This window comes from Anabrus simplex, chromosome 3 (genome assembly GCF_040414725.1).
Source record: "Anabrus simplex isolate iqAnaSimp1 chromosome 3, ASM4041472v1, whole genome shotgun sequence".
Classification (NCBI taxonomy): domain Eukaryota; kingdom Metazoa; phylum Arthropoda; class Insecta; order Orthoptera; family Tettigoniidae; genus Anabrus; species Anabrus simplex.
The window spans coordinates 489,200,803-489,222,271 of NC_090267.1; positions in this window are offsets into that span (position 1 = coordinate 489,200,803).

Consider the following 21,469-nt stretch of genomic DNA (forward strand, 5'->3'; position numbering starts at 1 on the left):
CCCCAAATTATATGTAGAAGTTATTGTCAGTATTCGATTTATTATTATTATTATTATTATTATTATTATTATTATTATTATTATTAGTATTTCATTTATATATTTTGCCATTTATATTGGTAAGCTGGAAGATATCCACATATGTAGGTATGAGTAATTTGTTTTGCACGAGTGGGAAAACATTGCTTTAATAACTCTGGTAATTTGAATGAGTCATATGGCTACCCCAGAGCTTGTTGTTGTACCAGGGAAATTTGATGATTCATCTAAAACTCCCGAGTGTTTGTTTATAACTTGGGAGAAAGAAGAGGTTTACTCATGATTGGCTGGCAAGCACCAATCCAGACGTATCATCTGAGAGGAGGGGGATGTTGATGTCTATAAAGGTTGATCATACGGCGGCAACCAAGGACATTGTAAGAAACATTGTAAGGGTGATTGTAGAGGTGATTGTAAAGGAACGAGAAGGAAGATAACTACAACCAGTGACATTGTATAAGAGAACTACAACTGACGCACTGTACGGGAAGGAAGAAGTGCTGATACACGGTACTGGAGTGACACGGCAGCAATGGACTGGACTTCAAACGTTCGTGGAGCGTAGTCTTGTTATGTTCGTGGGAAGTGACTGATTGTGGAGAGTGCTTGCGCATTAAGTATGGTAGCACTTGTGGCGGCCTAGCATTATATGTTGGTGAAAGCTATCTCAGACTTTCCATAAATTTATGTTGAGGATCGACAGACGTGTGTATATATCTCTACAACAAGTGTTAAAATATGTGAACACAGAAGTACAAGGTACAGTATCTGTGTGATGTGATAACTGCCGATTATGAGAATCAGTAAGTCGAATTGATATAGAGACAGTGAAGGGTATTTATCTTCATACATGTACATTGTTCATCGGACTATCTACAAATGGTAGCTTAGTTCTCGCTTTCGTTTTCCCACGATTTTCATTATTTTTGTTGTTGTTGTAAATATGGAGTCTTCCAGCAATATTTTATGTGTGTATTATATGTATAATGTTGTATGTTGATGAGGTGCTCATGCACGGAATTTGTTAAGAATATAGTTAGCTATTTTAGAATCAGTGTTATTGATGAACCTAGGTGCAGTTCCTACCTAATTAGTCGTTTTCAGGAGGTTAGGTAAGGCCTGCAGCAGATGTACCAGTACGCAGCATTATGTACACGCCCTGGGATATAAAGTCTATCATGCTCTTATCTAAATTCGAGGGATCCATTCTGGTGAACTCTGGCGCCCATACTACGGACATTTCGGTTAATTATGCTTATTAATTTTATTAAGTTTTTGAGTAATTTTATTTATATATTTTTATTCATGATTTTATTTATTTTATAGTATTCATCCAAAAAGTTACAATTGGCGCCCAACGTGGGGCTGAATGATTGGTACATCTGTTAGGCTTATAAGCGTAGGTGCACTTGTCAGGTGTGGATGGAATTCTGAAAACTATGTCAGTGAAGTGTTTTATATGTACGTGATTTGTATGTTGGAGTATGAAGAAATGTTGTAGTGAGTCGAGTATTATAAAACTGAGAAATAGAGAGGTTGTTAAAGTTACTAGTACTATGAATCAGGACAAGAGAAGTCAAAAGAATTCCACCACATTGAGTTTATCTAATTTAAGTGAGAAAAGCGAAATGGCTGATAGTAGGAAAGATCAATCGGTAACGATAGGTGAGGAACCGAGTAACCCGTCTCAAACTCAGAACGTAGGGGATCAAGGCGAGGCTTCAATGCTCATTATGCTTAAATCGCTACTTAATGAATTGAAGGGTGAATTAAACAGTAAGAATGAAGAGTTGAAGGTTGAATTGTCTATTAAAATTGATAGTCAGAGTAAGGAATTAAATTCAGTGAGTGTTGAATTAAATGTTGTTAACAGTAAAAGTGATGCATTGTCCAGTAAAATCGATAATAATAATGTTGAACTGTCCAGTAAAATCGACAATAATAATGTTGAATTGTCCAATAAGATTGATAGTCAGAGTAAAGAGTTGAAGAGTGAATTGAGTTTTTTAAGTAATGAAATATACAGTATTAATAGTGAATTAAATTCAGTTAGTACGGAACTGTCTAGTAAGATTGAGAATCAGAGTAAGGAATTATATTCAGTGAGTGTTGATTTGTCTAGTAAAATTGATAGTTTAAGCAGTGCTGTGAATGGTAGAATAGATGAATTGAACCAGAAGTTTGACCATCAAAGCAGGGAAATTCAGGAAGTCAATAATAAGGTTGAATCTCAACGCTTGGAACTGACCGAGAAAATCGAATGCCGATTTAATGTAGTTAGGAAGGAATTTGTTGAAAACAGCAAGGAATGCGACAAGAGAATAAAGATAGTGGAAGATAAAGTCGAAGAAATAGATAGAATTAAAACCAGCCAGAATGTTTTAGTGAAGCGAATAGATGAAAAGACTGAGAAATTGGAGAAAGACCTCAAGTCAGTAGAAGGAAATGCCAGAATGCTAGTTGAAGAAGGAATTAAAGAATGTCATGTAAAGTTAAGGCAGGAGATCAGTCAAATCCAAGTAGGTAGCAGCATATGTAATAGGTACGTATCTTGTACGAAGGACTCTGAATTACCCAAGTTTAATGGTCGGCAGTTTAATCCGATGGAATTCTTGAAAACGGTGGAGAAACGGTTTTCCAAGAATCTTGACGATGGTTTGATCGAATGGAGTATGGTTGATGAGATGCTGGATATTGCATTTGTTGGAGAAGCGAGATCCTGGTTTCAAGTTTATAGACAGGGTATTTCGAGTTTGGAGGAATTTAGGGAGAAATTTAGTTCTAAATTTTGGAGTGATGCTATTCAGGGAAGGGAAAGAGATTGCGTGCTATTTGGCAAATATAGACCTCAGGAAGGTGTGTCTATGACGGAATATTTCTTGGCGCATGTTCTGATAAGCCAGAATATTGAAGGTCTAGCATCGGAGAGAGATACAGTCCGCCAGATGTTGAGACATTTTCCTGAGAAGGTCGGATTAGCTGCATGTATGCAGAATATTGTTACGATTAAGGAATTAGAGCAGCTGTTAGAGAGGTTTGATGCTTTGGAAGGGCAGGGGAGGACTAGGCAAAGTGAAGGTAGAAATTACGGGGATAATGGGAGACCAGGTAATCAGGTAGCGGGAGATAGCAATTATCAGAATTTCTGTCATTCTAGGCAAGGGAATCAGGGTGGTAATTCCGGAAGGGGAAACAGACACTCTAACCAAGGAGGTAATCACCAGGAATATTATGGCAGAAGACCTAATCAAGGGGAATCAGAAAGTAGGGGGCGTACGGATCAAAGACCTCCAGATCAAGTGCAGAGACATGATAATAGTGAACAGTCCACGTCAAGTAATTTAAACCGGAATCGGACTTCTTAGTTGGGTCAGATAGGCAGTCCGATACCGAAATTCCTATTCACGTGATGAAACAGGTAAGTTATGATTTAGACGTGAAAGAGGAGTTACTGAATGACCATGTGTTTTGTGATTTTGTGTATAGGGGGCGTGATGAAAGTAAGAAAGATGTGTCGGATGTCCTACTTTGTGCTAGTGGTGATGGTAATAGCGGTGTTGCGATCGATAATTCTACAGAAGTTTCTGAAATTGAAAGTGAAGTTTTTTGTGAAGTTGATGAAGGTTGTTTTGTAAGTGAAGAGTGTTCACGGAGTATACATCATGAGGATGTTTTTGTTGATTTAAGTGTACGTGAGGAGAGTAAAGTTAGGTCCATTATGTGTGAAAATGGTGACTTTAAGATTAATGAAACTTCTGATAAGAGAGTCGAAAGTAGCAGTGTTGTTGGCATGAAAGTGGTGCAAGTAGCAGCTGATATGGAAGGTGGTGAAGATGGATTAATTGTTGGGTCATTAAGTAGTAATGACAGCAATTTCAAAGTGTATTATGGTAAGAATTTCAGTAATAGAGTGAGCGTGAGTGAGAATGGAAATGTCCGTGAGATGAAAGAAAGTCTATCCAAGCGTGTGTGTAAAGTTTTATTTAATGCTAAGAGATGTGTGAATGATTTGAATGACGTGTTGAGTGATAGCGATGTGGAATGTATGAAAAAGTATGTGATCTGTTTGCTTGCATTAATTATGGTTTTGTGGAAGAGTAAACGTAGTGAGATTCCCGCGCATTTCAGAAAGAGTGATTTCTTGGTTATGTATGTTCTGAATGAAAGCTTGTATGATTCTTGTGTGACTGGATGGGATGAATGTTTGTGTGTGAGATAGAGTGGATTAGAAACGTAGGTAGTTTTATTGCGGTACGCATTCCTCGTCTATCGATGCTGATGTTAAGTTTATGTATAGTTTTTTTCATTTATATCAGGGTCCGTATACTGTGGACAGTAGAATAGGCAAGTGTGCTTATAGCCTCCTAACTGCTGAAAATAAGGTTCTTGGGACATTTAATATCTATAGCCTTCGCAGATATAAGAGATAGGATCTGCACCTTGGATGTATATATTATCATTTATGAGTTATGTGTACAGTAGTAAGAAGGGATTGTGTTCAGTGCTATATGAAACAATCAGAGTTGTGTGTATATAGCCAGATTATTATTATTATTATTATTATTATTATTATTATTATTATTATTATTATTTTTATTATTGTTTGGACCAATTGTATTTCGTGTGTGCGAATACAATGCAGTAGACGCAATGTATATATCATTATTACAGTAAATTATGTGTTCAGTTATGCCATTATAAGGTTATGTATGAAGTTCTGTTTTATGGTGAATCATAATATGTGATATCATCGATTCACCAAGGGGGCGTTATGTGATAGTACATATATCACACCCCCAAATTATATGTAGAAGTTATAGATATTATTGTCAGTATTCGATTTATTATTATTATTATTATTATTATTAGTAGTAGTAGTAGTAGTAGTAGTATTTCATTTATATATTGTGCCATTTATATTGGTAAGCTGGAAGATATCCACATATGTAGGTATGAGTAATTTGTTTTGCACGAGTGGGAAAACATTGCTTTAATAACTCTGGTAATTTGAATGAGTCATATGGCTACCCCAGAGCTTGTTGTTGTACCAGGGAAATTTGATGATTCATCTAAAACTCCCGAGTGTTTGTTTATAACTTGGGAGAAAGAAGAGGTTTACTCATGATTGGCTGGCAAGCACCAATCCAGACGTATCATCTGAGAGGAGGGGGATGTTGATGTCTATAAAGGTTGATCATACGGCGGCAACCAAGGACATTGTAAGAAACATTGTAAGGGTGATTGTAGAGGTGATTGTAAAGGAACGAGAAGGAAGATAACTACAACCAGTGACATTGTATAAGAGAACTACAACTGACGCACTGTACGGGAAGGAAGTAGTGCTGATACACGGTACTGGAGTGACACGGCAGCAATGGACTGGACTTCAAACGTTCGTGGAGCGTAGTCTTGTTATGTTCGTGGAAAGTGACTGATTGTGGAGAGTGCTTGCGCATTAAGTATGGTAGCACTTGTGGCGGCCTAGCATTATATGTTGGTGAAAGCTATCTCAGTCTTTCCATAAATTTATGTTGAGGATCGACAGACGTGTGTATATATCTCTACAACAAGTGTTAAAATATGTGAACACAGAAGTACAAGGTACAGTATCTGTGTGATGTGATAACTGCCGATTATGAGAATCAGTAAGTCGAATTGATATAGAGACAGTGAAGGGTATTTATCTTCATACATGTACATTGTTCATCGGACTATCTACAAATGGTAGCTTAGTTCTCGCTTTCGTTTTCCCACGATTTTCATTATTTTTGTTGTTGTTGTAAATATGGAGTCTTCCAGCAATATTTTATGTGTGTATTATATGTATAATGTTGTATGTTGATGAGGTGCTCATGCACGGAATTTGTTAAGAATATAGTTAGCTATTTTAGAATCAGTGTTATTGATGAACCTAGGTGCAGTTCCTACCTAATTAGTCGTTTTCAGGAGGTTAGGTAAGGCCTGCAGCAGATGTACCAGTACGCAGCATTATGTACACGCCCTGGGATATAAAGTCTATCATGCTCTTATCTAAATTCGAGGGATCCATTCTGGTGAACTCTGGCGCCCATACTACGGACATTTCGGTTAATTATGCTTATTAATTTTATTTATATATTTTTATTCATGATTTTATTTATTTTATAGTATTCATCCAAAAAGTTACAAGTAGAGTACGCGGAGTAAGAACATAAAAGCTAGTGAGGCATGGAAACAGTACATGAACCTAGGACAATGAAGAACATTGCCATGGAGGGTAAAAGTAGAGGGGGATCAAGATAATGATGGTAAGGTTCAGTTTAAGTGTAGAACTAAACGATGCCACGGTGCTATTTGCAAATAGAGGCACATACTTAATACACAAAAGCCTGCAGACTGAACGCTGAAAGGTATAGCAGTCTACAATGAAGATGCACAGGGTCTCTCATATGAACCTAGACCGAACGCATGGTATTTGTACTCTGCGCTGCGGCAGCTGCCTCAGCCGAACTTACGTCGCGCGCGGCCGCCTTGCTTTAAGCGTGTATACAATCTCGTATGAAATCTTACCTTATAAAAATAATAATAATGTTATTTGCTTTACGTACCACTAACTACATTTTTACGGTTTTCGGAGACGCCGAGGTGCCGGAATTTAGTCCCTCAGGAGTTCTTTTATATGCCAGTAAATCTACCGACACGAGGCTGACGCATTTGAACACCTTCAAATACCACCGGACTGAGCCAGGTTCGAACCTGCCAAGTTGGAATCAGAAGGCCAGCGCCTCAGCTGTCTGAGCCATTGAGCCCAGTCCTTATAAAAGATGCTGGAAGTGTCGTCCTTCCTGAGCTATACAGGCATTGTATCTCGTAACCACATTCTGGTTGACGCGAGTGAATTCTGCCACTGTAATGTTTCTGATTTCATTCGTAATGTTTTCTTTCAGTTCCTCGAATTTGTGAGGATTTGTTCGATACACTTTCTCTTTCAGTTTACCCCGCAATTACAAATCACACACTGTTAGATCTGGAGAATGAGGGGGAAATAGTCCAGCACTGATGACTCTGTCTGCAAACACTTCCGAATTGTAAGAAGGGAATCTTCTGCTGTATGAGCAGCGGCTGAATCTTGTTGGAACCACCCACGCGATTTTTCTTCTTCCGTTAACAGATGGAAGAACGGCATCAAAATGCCATCTGGGTACCTCTCTACATTTACTGCCGTCTCGAAAAAAAAAAAATTAGAACAGCACACCAAACACCAATCTTCCAAACATAATGGGGGACTTCATAAACACTATTGGTATTTTCTGTACACCAATTGCGAGAGTTATGACCGTTCACGCGACCATGCAGATGAAACCAGAACTTTTACATACGAAAATACGGTGTTGGAATGATAACTGTCTCACCACATTAACAGCTAAGATTCAGACTGGCGACTGATGCTTGCAAGGTCGAGAACTATGCGTGCGCCTCCCATACTACAGCTTATGTATGGGAGAGTAAAAGCTTAGTTTATACGAGACACCCCGTATGTATGAAAGTTTGTTGCAGTTTGGTTTACGTTGTACCGACACAGACAGGTCTTACGGGGACAATGGGATAGGAAAGGCTTAAGAGTGGGAAGGAAGCGGCCGTGGCCTTAGGGTATAACCAGGTTTGCCTGGTGTGAAAATGAGAAACCCCTGTAAACCACCTTCAGGGCTGCCGAAAGTGGGGTTCGAACCCCACTGTCTCAAGAATGCAAGCTGAGAGCTACGTGATCCAAACCAAGCAGCCAATCGCTCGGTTGAAAATGTATGTAGCGCTCAAAAAGAAACGTTTGCATATTTACGATCTGACAAGGTACACATCAGGGTACCACCAACACGTTTACAGAATGCACTGTAGGACAACGTTTGACAAGGGATCCACCCACGCATCGAGATGAAAGTTGATGGACAAGAAGAACACTGAATTACTTTGTTTGCAAATTCTCAGCAGCTAATGACGAATGGTTTCAGAGAGGGGAGAGGAAGAATATCTTGACTTAAAAGCGTCAAATAAGTGATTTTTTAACAGCTTGCATTCCATTTAGAACCCCTTCATTCTCTGCCAACAACACCACGTCATCCGCAGATCGTATATACTGCCGCCAATACGTGTACTCCTCTTCTTCCACCCAGGCATTTCCCAATAATATCTTCAGATAAACGTTGAATAGTATGGGAAATAGACAACATCCTTGTGTAACCCCCCTTCCAATTCTGCTTTCCTCTGTCATCTCATATCCTACCTTTATTTTGACCTTTTGTTGTAAGTAAAGGTCTCTGATTAGTCTGCAAAGATGTAAACGAGCGGGCATATAAGTCTCTGGTAAGACTCCAACTAGAGTATGGTTCCAATGTATGAGACCTCACCAAGATTACTTGATTCGAGAACTGGAAAAAATCAAAGAAAATGCAGCTCGATTTGTTCTGGGTGATTTCCGACAAGATAGTAGCGTTACGAAAATGTTGCAAATTTTGGGCTGGGAAAACTTGGAAGAAAGGAGACGAGCTGCTCGACTGAATGGTATGTTCCCAGCTATCAGTTTTTTTTTTTTTTTTTTTGCTATTCGCTTTACGTCGCACCGGCACAGATAGGTCTAATGGCGACGATGGGATAGGAAAGGTCTAGGAATGGGAAGGAAGCGGCCGTGGCCTTAATTAAGGTACAGCCCCAGCATTTGCCTGGTGTGAAAGTGGGAACCACGGAAAACCATCTTCAGGGCTGCCAACAGTGGGGTTCAAACCCACTATCTCCCAGATGCAAGCTCACAGCTGCGCGCCCCTAACCGCACGGCCAACTCGCCTGGTCCAGGTATCAGTGGAGAGATGGCGTGGAATGACATTAGTAGACGAATACGTTTGAATGGTGTCTTTAAAGTTTGAAAGATCAGAATATGAAGATAACGCTAGAATTCAAGAGGACAAATTCTGGCAAATATTCGTGTATAGGTAGGGAAGTTAGGGATTGGAATAATTTACAAAGGGAGATGTTTAATAACTTCCCAATTTCTTTGCAATCATTTAAGAAAAGGATAAGAAAACAACAAAGAATATTTCAAAAAATGAAACATCAAATGCTACCGACCGTTCCAAAAAGAGAAAATTACGGGAATGTGCTGACCTGTTTATTGACAAGTGTCTTAATGTGATGATACGTGTTTTTTAAATGAGGGGAATAGTCGAATCTAACCGGAAATGTTCAGGCAGGAATGCTAAAGCAAAACAGTAATGCATAAATGACAGCAGTGCATTTCACATCTTAATTATTTGTCCAAGTTCAGTCTTTAAATAATAACGTGTTAAATAATTCTTCTTTCATTTATCCAGAATTGCTTTAGAAACTTTGAAGTTAATATATTAATGACACTTTCCTTCTAGACGTAATTTATTTATGAATTTCCGAATATGAATTTCCATTGATACTTGAATTTAGCGCGAATTTCCAGGTCACAGCACTAGGAGCGCCACTTGCGAATTGTCTCCCATTTTAACTAGGCTAAATCGGGAAGTATCGTGTATTGTCTATACCGTATTTGGTTGCATATCTAATTACAAAAGTATGTTATTTCCTTCACACCTCTGTTTCCAAACACTTTAATATCTCTACCGGCAATCCATCAATCTCGGTTGCCTTGTGATTCTTCACATCCTTCCTGATAATAGTGGGGAATCAATAGTCTATACTATTAAAAGCAGCAACTTCAAATGACAACTCTAACCAGTAAATGGCACAGTGCCAACAACTAGAAAATTGCGTGCCATAACAGGAAAATTATGTACCAATAAGTAGAAAATTATTAACTAGTAACTGGCATTGATTTTTAACGTTTTTTTCAGGATCTCTTTCTTCACTACAATCTTCAAAAATAGAAGAAAACTGAATAAAATATGGGCCCTAGGCGAAGAGATTCATACAGTGAATTAGCACTTAATCATTTTGAAAAGGTTGTAACAAGACAACAATTGTTCACAATATATTTATATATTTTTACGTTTATGCTGAGAAGCGTTCTTCCTTTTTACATGAGGCATGGCACGACGTCTGCCCAAAAAATCAACGTTTGATTACAACTTCCGACTGAGAAACCCGCTGTGCAATATTTCTGATTACTCAGACCGTAGGTGGCGTTACTTCTGCCTGCTTTGTGCACATGCGCCGAAATGTTAATCATTTGCATATCCTACCATGATGTCCCTTTCATACAAATGTAACTTTTGTTGCATACCGCCTGAATGGTGTAGAAATTTTAATGGCCGGCGGTGTGTTTTGGTATGACTACATCACAAAAGTGCTCTAAAAGGTGGAATTTCGTTCATGCAACGTAAATATCGCATTTTGCTAAATGCTAGTTCAGTGCGGATCTCGCGGCGGACGCGTGGCGCAAGTTTACAAGGGGTGCGCCACGGGACGCGTGCTACAGAATGGGAAACCACGGGGGGTCCGCATGGTAAAAAAAAAAAAAAGAGGCTGTAATCGCACATCTAATCTACTACTGTATAATAGCACGTTCATCCGCAACCAGATTTGTATATGCTCAGTTTTCGTAATACGTTCTTTTTGAGCAGCAAGACAATTTAAATGCGAGGTATTATTCCTGGATCGTAGTTATGGGTAACCTAAAGGGACAAGATGCAAATAAAAGTACACAATCAGGAGGGAGACCATTTTTGGTTGTTCATCATGCTCGTTCTTTCTGGGTTTTGCGTAACGCCTTGCTTTAGGGAGTATGATGGGTGTAAGTTATACATTTTTAGAACACACTTTCGACTTCGAGACGATCGTTCTTTTCGTTTATAGTTATACATTATTGTAGTCTTTGTAGTCTTATTGTAGTATTTTATCTTCAGATACTGCAGTTAAGGTTCTCAGACTCTAGAGCAGAGGTGCTCACGCTGGGTATTCCGCCCCGCGGGCGCCCAGCACTGTAAGTGAGCAGGCGTTGAGCGTATGCTATTCAACCACAGTGACGTTGTGGCTACGTCACAGGCCGTGAAGGCTGGGCGAAGTTCTCCCAGTCACTCTCTAACACTGCGGCGATACCCGAGTTTGAAATGGAGGTAGAAAGTAATGAAAGAAAGAGGGCAGAAATCCACGTCATTTTCAATTCACGTTGTAAGAAACAGCTTATTTTTCCGCCTCTGTGGTGTAATGGTTAGCATGATTAGCTGCCACCCCAGGGGGCCCGGGTTCGATTCCCGGCTCTACCACGAAATTTGAAAAGTGGTACGAGGGCTAAAACGGGGTTCACTCAGCCTCGGGAGGTCAACTGAGTAGGGGTGGGTTCGATTCTCACCTCAGCCATCCTCGAAGTGGTTTTCCGTGATTTCCCACTTCTCCTCCAGGCAAATGTCGGGATGGTACCTAACTTGCCTGTCTCTTCCAATCTTCCCATCCCTCCACAAGGCCCCTGTTCAGCATAGCAGGTGAGGCCGTCTGGGCGAGGTACTGGTCCTCCTCCCCAATTGTATCCCAAAGACAAAGTCTGAAGCTCCATGACACTGCCCTTGAGGCAATAGCGGTGGGATCCCTCGCTGAATCCGAGGGAAAAACCGACCCTGGAGAGTAAACAGATAAAGAAAGAAAGAAAGAAAGAAAGAAAGAAAGAAAGAAAGAAAGAAAGAAGTTATATATGTTCATTGCGGTTTACCGTATTTTATCCGGATCCAATAAATAGTTAGGCCTACAACCTCAAATGTTTCTGTAACGTGCGTAATGAATTACAAGTTTCACTATTACAGTTTAAGAGGTGTTTTAGGAACAGTTCTAATGCAATACGGAGATAAGATGGATAAGCTGTGGCTTGTGCCCGACTCGTTGGCTGAATGGTCAGCGTACTGGCCATCGGTTCAGAGGGTCCCGGGTTCATTGGTTAATTCCACTGGCTTGGAAGCTGGGTCTTTGTGCCTGCCCAAACATCCCTGCAACTCACACGCCACAAATAACGCTATTCTCCTCCACAATAACACGCAGTTACCTACACATGTCAGATGCCGCCCACCCTCATCGGAGGGTCTGCCTTACAAGGGCTGCACTGGGCTAGAAATAGCCACACGAAATTACAATATAGCTGTGGCTTGTGGTGGTATGGGTTTAAATTATCTGATAAACCCACCAGCAATTCAATCATGCTTACCGGGAATAAAATCAATGAGGATATGTATTTGAAGGCATACTGTATATCTATTTCGTAGATATATTTGCGTTGTTGTTGTTGTTGTTGTTGTACTTTTTATCTCGGATAGTAAATATCTATGTCTGATGTATCCACAAAGACGTACACAAAATTCTGTCAGTTGTGTACACTAGCTTATTTAATTACACATATTCACACGCAAACTAATAAGCTGCCATCATAAAACAAAACATCACTACTGTACCGTACCCAAGGGTAAATACCCTCTAGGACGATGCCTCCATTCCTGTATGAACATCCGACTAACTCAGGGTTGGGCAGAGTGTGGGTTGGTTGTCGGTTGGGTCAGGATAAAAAGTCGAAGTTCTACACTAAAATAGCAATCAATGACAGGAAATGGAGGTATAACACGAATGAGAAACAATCATAGGGGGTAAGATGGATTTATTGATAAATATCCCCGATCATATTACGAGAAAACAATTAAATCAAGGAATAATAATATGTCAAAATGAACTCAAAAATATAGAAAATAAATGGAAATTAAAACGTTACTTGAATGATAATACCAAATTTTGAAATCAAAAATCAAGTTCAACAAAGAACATTTATATACATCAAGACTGAGCTTCTTCTTATAGTCCAATGTTTATATTGTATGGCAACAAGTGTGCGCAAACACTGACATGTGGTATTTCCGTATGGAGTTACACACTATCGCATCACAACGATACGGTTTCCAAAGTTAAGTTAAATCCGAGAGTCGCCGAAATGTTACCGTTAAATAAAAGTTACATTATAAAGAAAAGTTACGACGAAAATAAAAATAATTAAGACGCAATAGGACGCTATGTAAGTTATGCAAAATACTAGGGTCATATCCTATACTATATTTACAACAATTCAGCTAAACAAACTAAACATATATTGTAACAGGAACGCCCGTACTTCAGTTTATCGGAGAGCATGAGGAACGACAAGGCGTGTACGGCCCATGCTAAGAGAGTAAGAGAGAAGGGTAGTGAAAGAAAAATTCATGATTAAGTGGATCCTTCAGTTTATTCAATAAATAGGCAAATAATTATGTCACCTTTTATAGCTGAATTGTAGATTTGTCCCTGAGGGCGTAAAGAGGACGTTGTCCCGCGGCGGCTGCGTCGTCTTGCGGTCGGCGTCGGCGTTGTCTTCCGTCGTTGGTGTTTGTATTAGTGTTGATGACTCGAACCAGAGGCAGGAACGGGGAAATGTGGAGCTTCCACATTTGACGTCATGGGGTACTGGTGTGACACTTCCCTATGGCGAAGCACGCCGAAATAGTTCCCACAGTAGCAAGGATAAAGTTAGAGTCACAGTTCGTATTGGGAATAATACGCAAATGAAACAATCTAGAACCTTCCGAGGTGCGGTGATCAAGCACTTCATAAAGAAAATTAAATTTATCGAGTACAGTCTCTGCACTGTACTCCACCAGCATAATACATTTGTTGAAATAAATGATAGTCCAAATTCCCGTGCGTCGTAATTTTCAGATTAACACTGGCACTTAAGATCATAATGCAACACAGTTCAACGGATAGACATAGTCTTTAAATGAAATTGGGGCTGGCTAGAAATACTACCGCTGCTTTCACACAGTCTTTGAACGAAATTAATGCTGGCACAGTTAATGCAAGAACACAGTCTTTAAATGAAATAAAGCTGACACAATTAATGCAAGAACACAGTCTTTAAACGAATCCAAAGCTGGCACAGTTTATGTGAGAACACAGTCTTTAAATGAATTCAAGCTGGCGAGAACACAGTCTTCAAACGAATTCAAAGCTGACACAATTAATGCAAGAACACAGTCTTTAAATGAATTCAAGCTGGCGAGAACACAGTCTTTAAACGAATTCAAAGCTGACACAATTAATGCAAGAACACAGTCTTTAAACGAATTCAAAGCTGGCACAGTTTATGTGAGAACACAGTCTTTAAATGAATTCAAGCTGGCGAGAACACAGTCTTTAAACGAATTCAAAGCTGGCACAGTTTATGTGAGAACACAGTCTTTAAATGAATTCAAGCTGGCGAGAACACAGTCTTTAAACGAATTCAAATATACAGCCGGATCGAGAGACGAATTATGTCGCGACGGCTTACTTGCACACGCTCGCTGACTCACGGCTTACTGCCGACTCACTCCACTCTCTGCCTTCAGCACACTGCCGTCGCATACCGCGCACTCCCTCTGCTTTACTGCAGGCTCTCTGCTTACATTCTGCCTTACCCCAGGCTGGCGACTCGCTTATATTTCGTTCATGCAGCAATGGAACACGAAGGAACCTTCTGCGTGACGTCGCTTGTCCTTGGCCGGTGTTCTAGAAAGTCGCGAACTTGCTCGCAGTTTCCACTATGCCTGTGCGCTCGGCGCAAGCTTACGGTCGGGTATTAGCGAGCTCCACTTAATAAAAGAATGAAACGTGAATGCTCGTAGGGCGTTACCGTTTCATCTCCCCCCCTGCTCGGGAAAAAGAAAATTGCTGGGCGATTTTCTTTTCGCTCATCTCCTAGTAAAGTATTTCTTGAGATTGGCCGAGTTGAAGATCCCCTCAACGTCGCTATCTGCCCTTCCTACTTCGTAGGCACCATTATCTAGTGTGGTAAGTATCCTGAAGGGTCCTATGAACAAGGGACAAAATTTGGCGTAAATTCCCTGGTCAGGGTGCGAAACTGCAGGCTTGCGTATTAATACCAGGTCATCCACTTGTAAGGGTTGTCGAAACTTGTGATGTCGTAACTTCTTTTCTCGGATTCGGGCAGCATGTCGTAATTGCCGAAGGGCCTTGGTAATGCGAGCTTGTTGGCTCACTGCTGCGTCAGGTTGATCAGGCAAAACTCGATCCCAAGGTCTGTCAGGGGTGAGGCCTTTATGTACACTCAAAGGGATGTCCTGAATAGACTCATGCATGGTGGTATTGACGATCCTTTGCATAATGGGCAGAACTTCAACCCACTTCCAATGCTGTTGTCCACAATACAATCTACAGAATCTGGCAATTTCGCGCATAACCCGTTCGGCTGGGTTGGCTTCCGGGTGTCGGATGGAGTTCATGATATGCCTTATCTCAAGTTCTTCCAGGGCAACTTGGAATTCCATGGAGGTAAACTGACTTCCATGGTCTGTTAAGAGAAATTCCGGCTTGCCCATCTCGGGAATGATGTTTCGACGGATCCTGCGGAGAATGTTCCCGGTATTTGCCTTCTGAATTGGAAGCAACATAGTGTATTTAGAAAATGCATCTATGGTGACAACAATGTATCTGTTGGCACGTAACGCCTTGGGCAAAGGTCCATATAGGTCCATTGCGAAGATCTGGCCAGGTTTTTCAGGTAATAAAGGTCGTGGATATTCCCGGAGGAGCCTGTTATTGGGCTTGATCCTTTGACAAATATCACAAGTCCTAATGGTGTTACGGATGTCACGGCGTAAGTATTCCCACGTAAACCTTTCTCTAATCAGGTTTAGGACTTTGTCCGTACCGGCGTGTCCAGAAATGGAATGGCAATGCCATATAATAGCAGTCCTTATTCGAGGAGGGGCATAAATACGATCTGTTGTTCTAGCGAGGTCGACGTACTTGTGAAGTAGGCCATCATGGTAGCAAAAATTTTGAGCTATCCTAGATATACGAGGATACTCTTCGTCGTCTTGAGGGATAAACCCTTTAAAAAAACGAATCAGCTCATGGCTTAGAGGATCTCTTCCTTGAGCTTGCGCTAGATACTTTAATCGTCGCAAGAACTCTTCATCTTCATCATTCATGACTTCAATTGCATGGATCGAAACCTCATCTGTCGGATTCCGACTTAATGCGTCGGCTAGGATATTTTTCCTTCCGGGCCTGTGAACAACAGTGATATCAAATTGCTGTGTAAACAGCGCCCATCGGGTTATCCGTTCGCTTGTAATATCTGACTTGAGAATAAATGTCAGTGCTTGATGATCTGTGCAAATAATTACCGGATATCCAAAGATTATTTTCTTCCAGTAAATGAGAGAATGTACTACGGCAAGGGCTTCTAACTCTGTTATCGTATAAGCCTTTTCATGGGGTCTCAACTTGCGGCTCATGAACGAGAGAAAGATGCGAACTTCAGGTTCCCTTGGATCAATTTGGAAAAGAGCTGCACCGATCCCTATGCGGCTGGCGTCACATTCAATATAAAAGGGTAGCTCGTAATTAGGATAGGCCAGTTGAACATTGTCTTTCAACATCTGTTTTGTCGCCACAAATGCTTTATCGCAGACATCAGTCCACTTCCACCTGTTGTTCTTCCTCAATAACTGCTGCAGGGGTGCTACCGTTTCAGTAAAATTAGGGCAATGCTGCGCGAAGAACTGGCAGAGGCCTAAGAATTGTCTGATGTGTTTCATTCTTGTGGGTTTAGGAAATTCTAGAATACATTGAATCTTAGCCGGATTGGGCTTGATCCCATTCCCTCCAATAAGATGGCCTAAAAACAAAACTTCAGTTTTGAAAAACTGGCTTTTCTTGGCGTTAATTTTAAAGTTCTTGGTCTGTAATTCCTCCAACACCTTATGGACATCTCGTACATGTTGTTCCAGGGACTCGGACGCGATGATGATATCGTCGACATAAATGGTGGTGATTGCCTTTACTTCATCGGAGAGTTGTTCCTCTAAGGCTCTGATAAGAACTGCACCAGAGTTCTTAATGCCAAAAGGGAGTCTATTAAAGGCATAAGTGACATTATCAAAGATGAATCCGGTAAATTTCCGACTATCTTCATCCAATAAAATGTGAAAATATGAAGAAGCCATGTCCATAGCAGAAAATACTTTCATGTTATGAAATCTCCTAATTACATCCCGGAGAAGGGGAGGGTGGTCATATTCTAGCACAAGTCTATCGTTCAAAGCCCTCGCATCGAGGCATATGCGCAGATTACCATTTGGTTTTCTTACTATAGCCAGAGGATTAATATAAGGTGTGACGCATTTTGATATGATTCCATCACTCTCCATCTGTTTAATAATGACCCGTGCTTCTTCCAAGTACTTCATGGGTATCGGATAAGGCCGTTTCTTATAAGGTGATGTGTCAGTAACATCTAAGTGGTGCTTGAAACCCTTAATGACTCCAGGTTTCTCAGAAAATACATCTGGAAACTTCTTAAAAAGCTCTTGGATTGCCTTTATTACTTTATCATCATCGTAATCTGGGCTTTCAGCTACATTGGCGAAAAGCGTGAAGTTGTAGTGGTCCTCGTTAAACTCATCATCGATAATGGACGCCATCTGGTCCTCTACGGGTCCCACTTCCTCGGATCGCCCCTCTTCGTGGACGCTTTCTTCGACAGGCGGAGCCTCGCTCATCTTGCCTTCTACTATGCCCACCGGGGTCTCACATTCCGGATTCTTCACGTCATTATAAGTAACCAACTGTAGCCCTACAGATTCGACGTGGAAAAATTTAATCACATTAGCGGGATAATCAATGATTCCCCCATGTTGAATGAGAAAGTCTGATCCAAGAATTAAGTCAAATTTCATTTGCGTCAAAATCAAAAATAGATGTTGGAACTTAACACCACCAATTTCTAACTCAAGAAACGCTTGGAATTTGCATTTAATAGCTTTGTCAGGAACTATGCCTTTAACCTTAACTTGAGCAACCGGCAAGGTGGAGATGTAGGTCGTTTCCTGCGCCACATCTATTAATTTCTGCGAAATTAGTGAGGCTTGCGATCCCGAGTCTACTAGAGAGTGGACAATCATATTGCCTAACTTAATGATAATGATCGGTAAGCCGCGTTGTATCTGAGGCTGTCGTGGTGTTGAATCCTCATATAGTAAATCTGCATCCTCTAAATACCAATGGTTAATGAGTGCGCTACATACTACTTCTCCTCCCTCCGGGTTTTCAGGCAGTCTCTTTATTGCTTCGACAAAGTTTTTTTTTTGTACCCGTAGCTCTTGGATCCATTTCCGTTCTCTCATTTCTTCTCTGTATCTCCGCCTGGTATTCCAAAGAAGCCGCTCCAGGTAAGCCCTCTTCCCTGTTCTTATTCCTTACATATTCCGTAGTCTCTCTCCAATGTTTCTCTAATTCTTCCCGCTGGGAGTTCCTATTATCACTGGGTTGATTAGCTGCCTGCCTCCATGAAGGTCCAGGTTGAAACTTAGCCCTCCCTTCGTAGGGGCGATTCCTAGATCTTCTATACCGAAACGGAATATCTCGGCGAGTTTCTCTTTCTTCTCGCGGTTCTAGATTTACTTGAACCGGAGTCTTCATTTCCGTAAAGTTGGTTGTAGTTTCTTTGGTTCGACCTGCTTTTGCTGCGCTCTGAGTGTGCGCAGTATCGAGTTTCCTCAGGACATCATCGAGCTGCTCCAAGTCCTGGACGTTTGCTGCCACCAATATTTCCTGAACATTTGGTGGAAATTGCAGCGTTATGACCTGAATAAGTTCTTGCTCCGGTAAAGGAGGATCGAAAAACTGCATCTTTTTAAGCTGAGATATAAGATAATCCGAATATCGCGAGGAATTAACGGACGTGTTATACTTTCTAGAGTATAATTGAAGTTTTATCAGGTGCTGAGCCTCAGCACTCCAAAATCGTCTAAGTAAGGCTTCCTTAAATTCTTCGTAAGTGTTAATACTGAATTTAAAAGCGGTAAACCACATTAACGCCTTGCCTTCTAACAATCGAGATGCTATTCGTAAACGACGGTCGGTCTTAACGTGATTTTCTTGAAAGAATTCTTCGAGGTTGAGGAGAAACTCCTTAGCAGTATACTCCTCTTTCCCCGAAAATTTGGCTGGTTTTTCCTCAGTTATTTTAAAAATTGTGGAAACATTCATGGATTCTCCACTAGTGTTGTGAAGGCTAGATGATGAAACATCCTGTTCGATTTGCGATACTTTGCTGTTGAGAGCTTCTATACCCCCTTGGAGTTCAAGTTTTAGGGTTTTAATTTTCCCCTGTACGGAATTCTCAATTTCCTTGACCTCCTTCTCTATGTCGGTCTTGACTTCTGCTACATCGCGACAGATACGAGTAATCTGCGTGTGAGCATTATCTAACTGAGTCTTGACACGTTTGTCGGCCTCCTCTTGCTGACTTTTCAGAAGAGTAATTTCGTTTCCCAACTTCACGAAATTATTTTTAACAGATTCATGAAGTTTGTCTTGAATAGACGCGATTTTAGTTTGCGCAAGAGATAATTGAGCATGGGATTCTTGAAATTCTTCCTTTAAGCTTTCTACTTCTTTAAGGACTTCCTGAGAAGAAGACGGGAAAGCAAGTTTTAAGTCCTCCGCCACTTGTGATTTTATATCTTGCTTAATGGTTTCTAAGTCACGTGTTAATCTTTCATTTATTTCCGTAAACTTAGAATCCATCCTTTTGTTAGACTCTTTAAATCTTTTTTCAATTTCGGCACCTGCACTATTGAGCCTACGTTCCAAATTATTATTAACTTCTGCAAATTTTTGATCAACAGATTCTGTCAATTTTACAATGTTGGCATCATTAGCCTCCCTTAGTTGAGTGATACTACGATTAGTTACTTCATTAGCCTCCCTTAGTTGAGTGATATTACGATTAGTTACTTCATTAGCCTCCCTTAGTTGAGTGATATTACGATTAGTTACTTCATTAGACTCCTTAAGTTGACCTATACTAGCCTTAGTGGCTTCCATACGACTTTCCAAGGCCGCGTTAGATTCTTTAAGTTGAGCTCCTAAAGTATTATTAGATTCAGCAATCCTACGCCCGAGATTAGTGTTACTTTCCGTAATCCTGTCATTTAGACTGATTTTTAAAGCCTCAATGGCAGCTAGTATGTTTTCCATATTAATGTAGTTATTTTCACAAAATGCAGAAAATACAATCATTCACTTCATACGTAAAATCACCATTATTGTCCAATGGTAAAGTTCAAAATCTCACCAACACAAAATATCAAACACTTGTGCATAAAATTAAATATCACCATTATTGTCCAATGGTAAAGTTCAATGTTTCACTGACATAAATATCAAAAATTTATATGAGACTGTGCATAAATATTACGCCTGAAATGTTTTACATAACAAGAGAAAAAAAATAATCACTTGTGCCATAAACTTAATCAGAGTTCTGTGCCAAAAGTTTAAAAATTCGTCAAAGTCATTGAATTGAACTTCGTAAAATTTTAACACATTCACTGAACTGGAATTAACGTACATACTATGCACTTTTATTTGAATTGGTAAGTTAAGATATCACTGATTTCAAAGTTAATTTTTATCACTTTACTCTCTTTAATCTGGCCCCAACGTCACGGGTGCCACTATTCACTACCTTCTCTCTGTAACAGGAACGCCCGTACTTCAGTTTATCGGAGAGCATGAGGAACGACAAGGCGTGTACGGCCCATGCTAAGAGAGTAAGAGAGAAGGGTAGTGAAAGAAAAATTCATGATTAAGTGGATCCTTCAGTTTATTCAATAAATAGGCAAATAATTATGTCACCTTTTATAGCTGAATTGTAGATTTGTCCCTGAGGGCGTAAAGAGGACGTTGTCCCGCGGCGGCTGCGTCGTCTTGCGGTCGGCGTCGGCGTTGTCTTCCGTCGTTGGTGTTTGTATTAGTGTTGATGACTCGAACCAGAGGCAGGAACGGGGAAATGTGGAGCTTCCACATTTGACGTCATGGGGTACTGGTGTGACACTTCCCTATGGCGAAGCACGCCGAAATAGTTCCCACAGTAGCAAGGATAAAGTTAGAGTCACAGTTCGTATTGGGAATAATACGCAAATGAAACAATCTAGAACCTTCCGAGGTGCGGTGATCAAGCACTTCATAAAGAAAATTAAATTTATCGAGTACAGTCTCTGCACTGTACTCCACCAGCATAATACATTTGTTGAAATAAATGATAGTCCAAATTCCCGTGCGTCGTAATTTTCAGATTAACACTGGCACTTAAGATCATAATGCAACACAGTTCAACGGATAGACATAGTCTTTAAATGAAATTGGGGCTGGCTAGAAATACTACCGCTGCTTTCACACAGTCTTTGAACGAAATTAATGCTGGCACAGTTAATGCAAGAACACAGTCTTTAAATGAAATAAAGCTGACACAATTAATGCAAGAACACAGTCTTTAAACGAATCCAAAGCTGGCACAGTTTATGTGAGAACACAGTCTTTAAATGAATTCAAGCTGGCGAGAACACAGTCTTCAAACGAATTCAAAGCTGACACAATTAATGCAAGAACACAGTCTTTA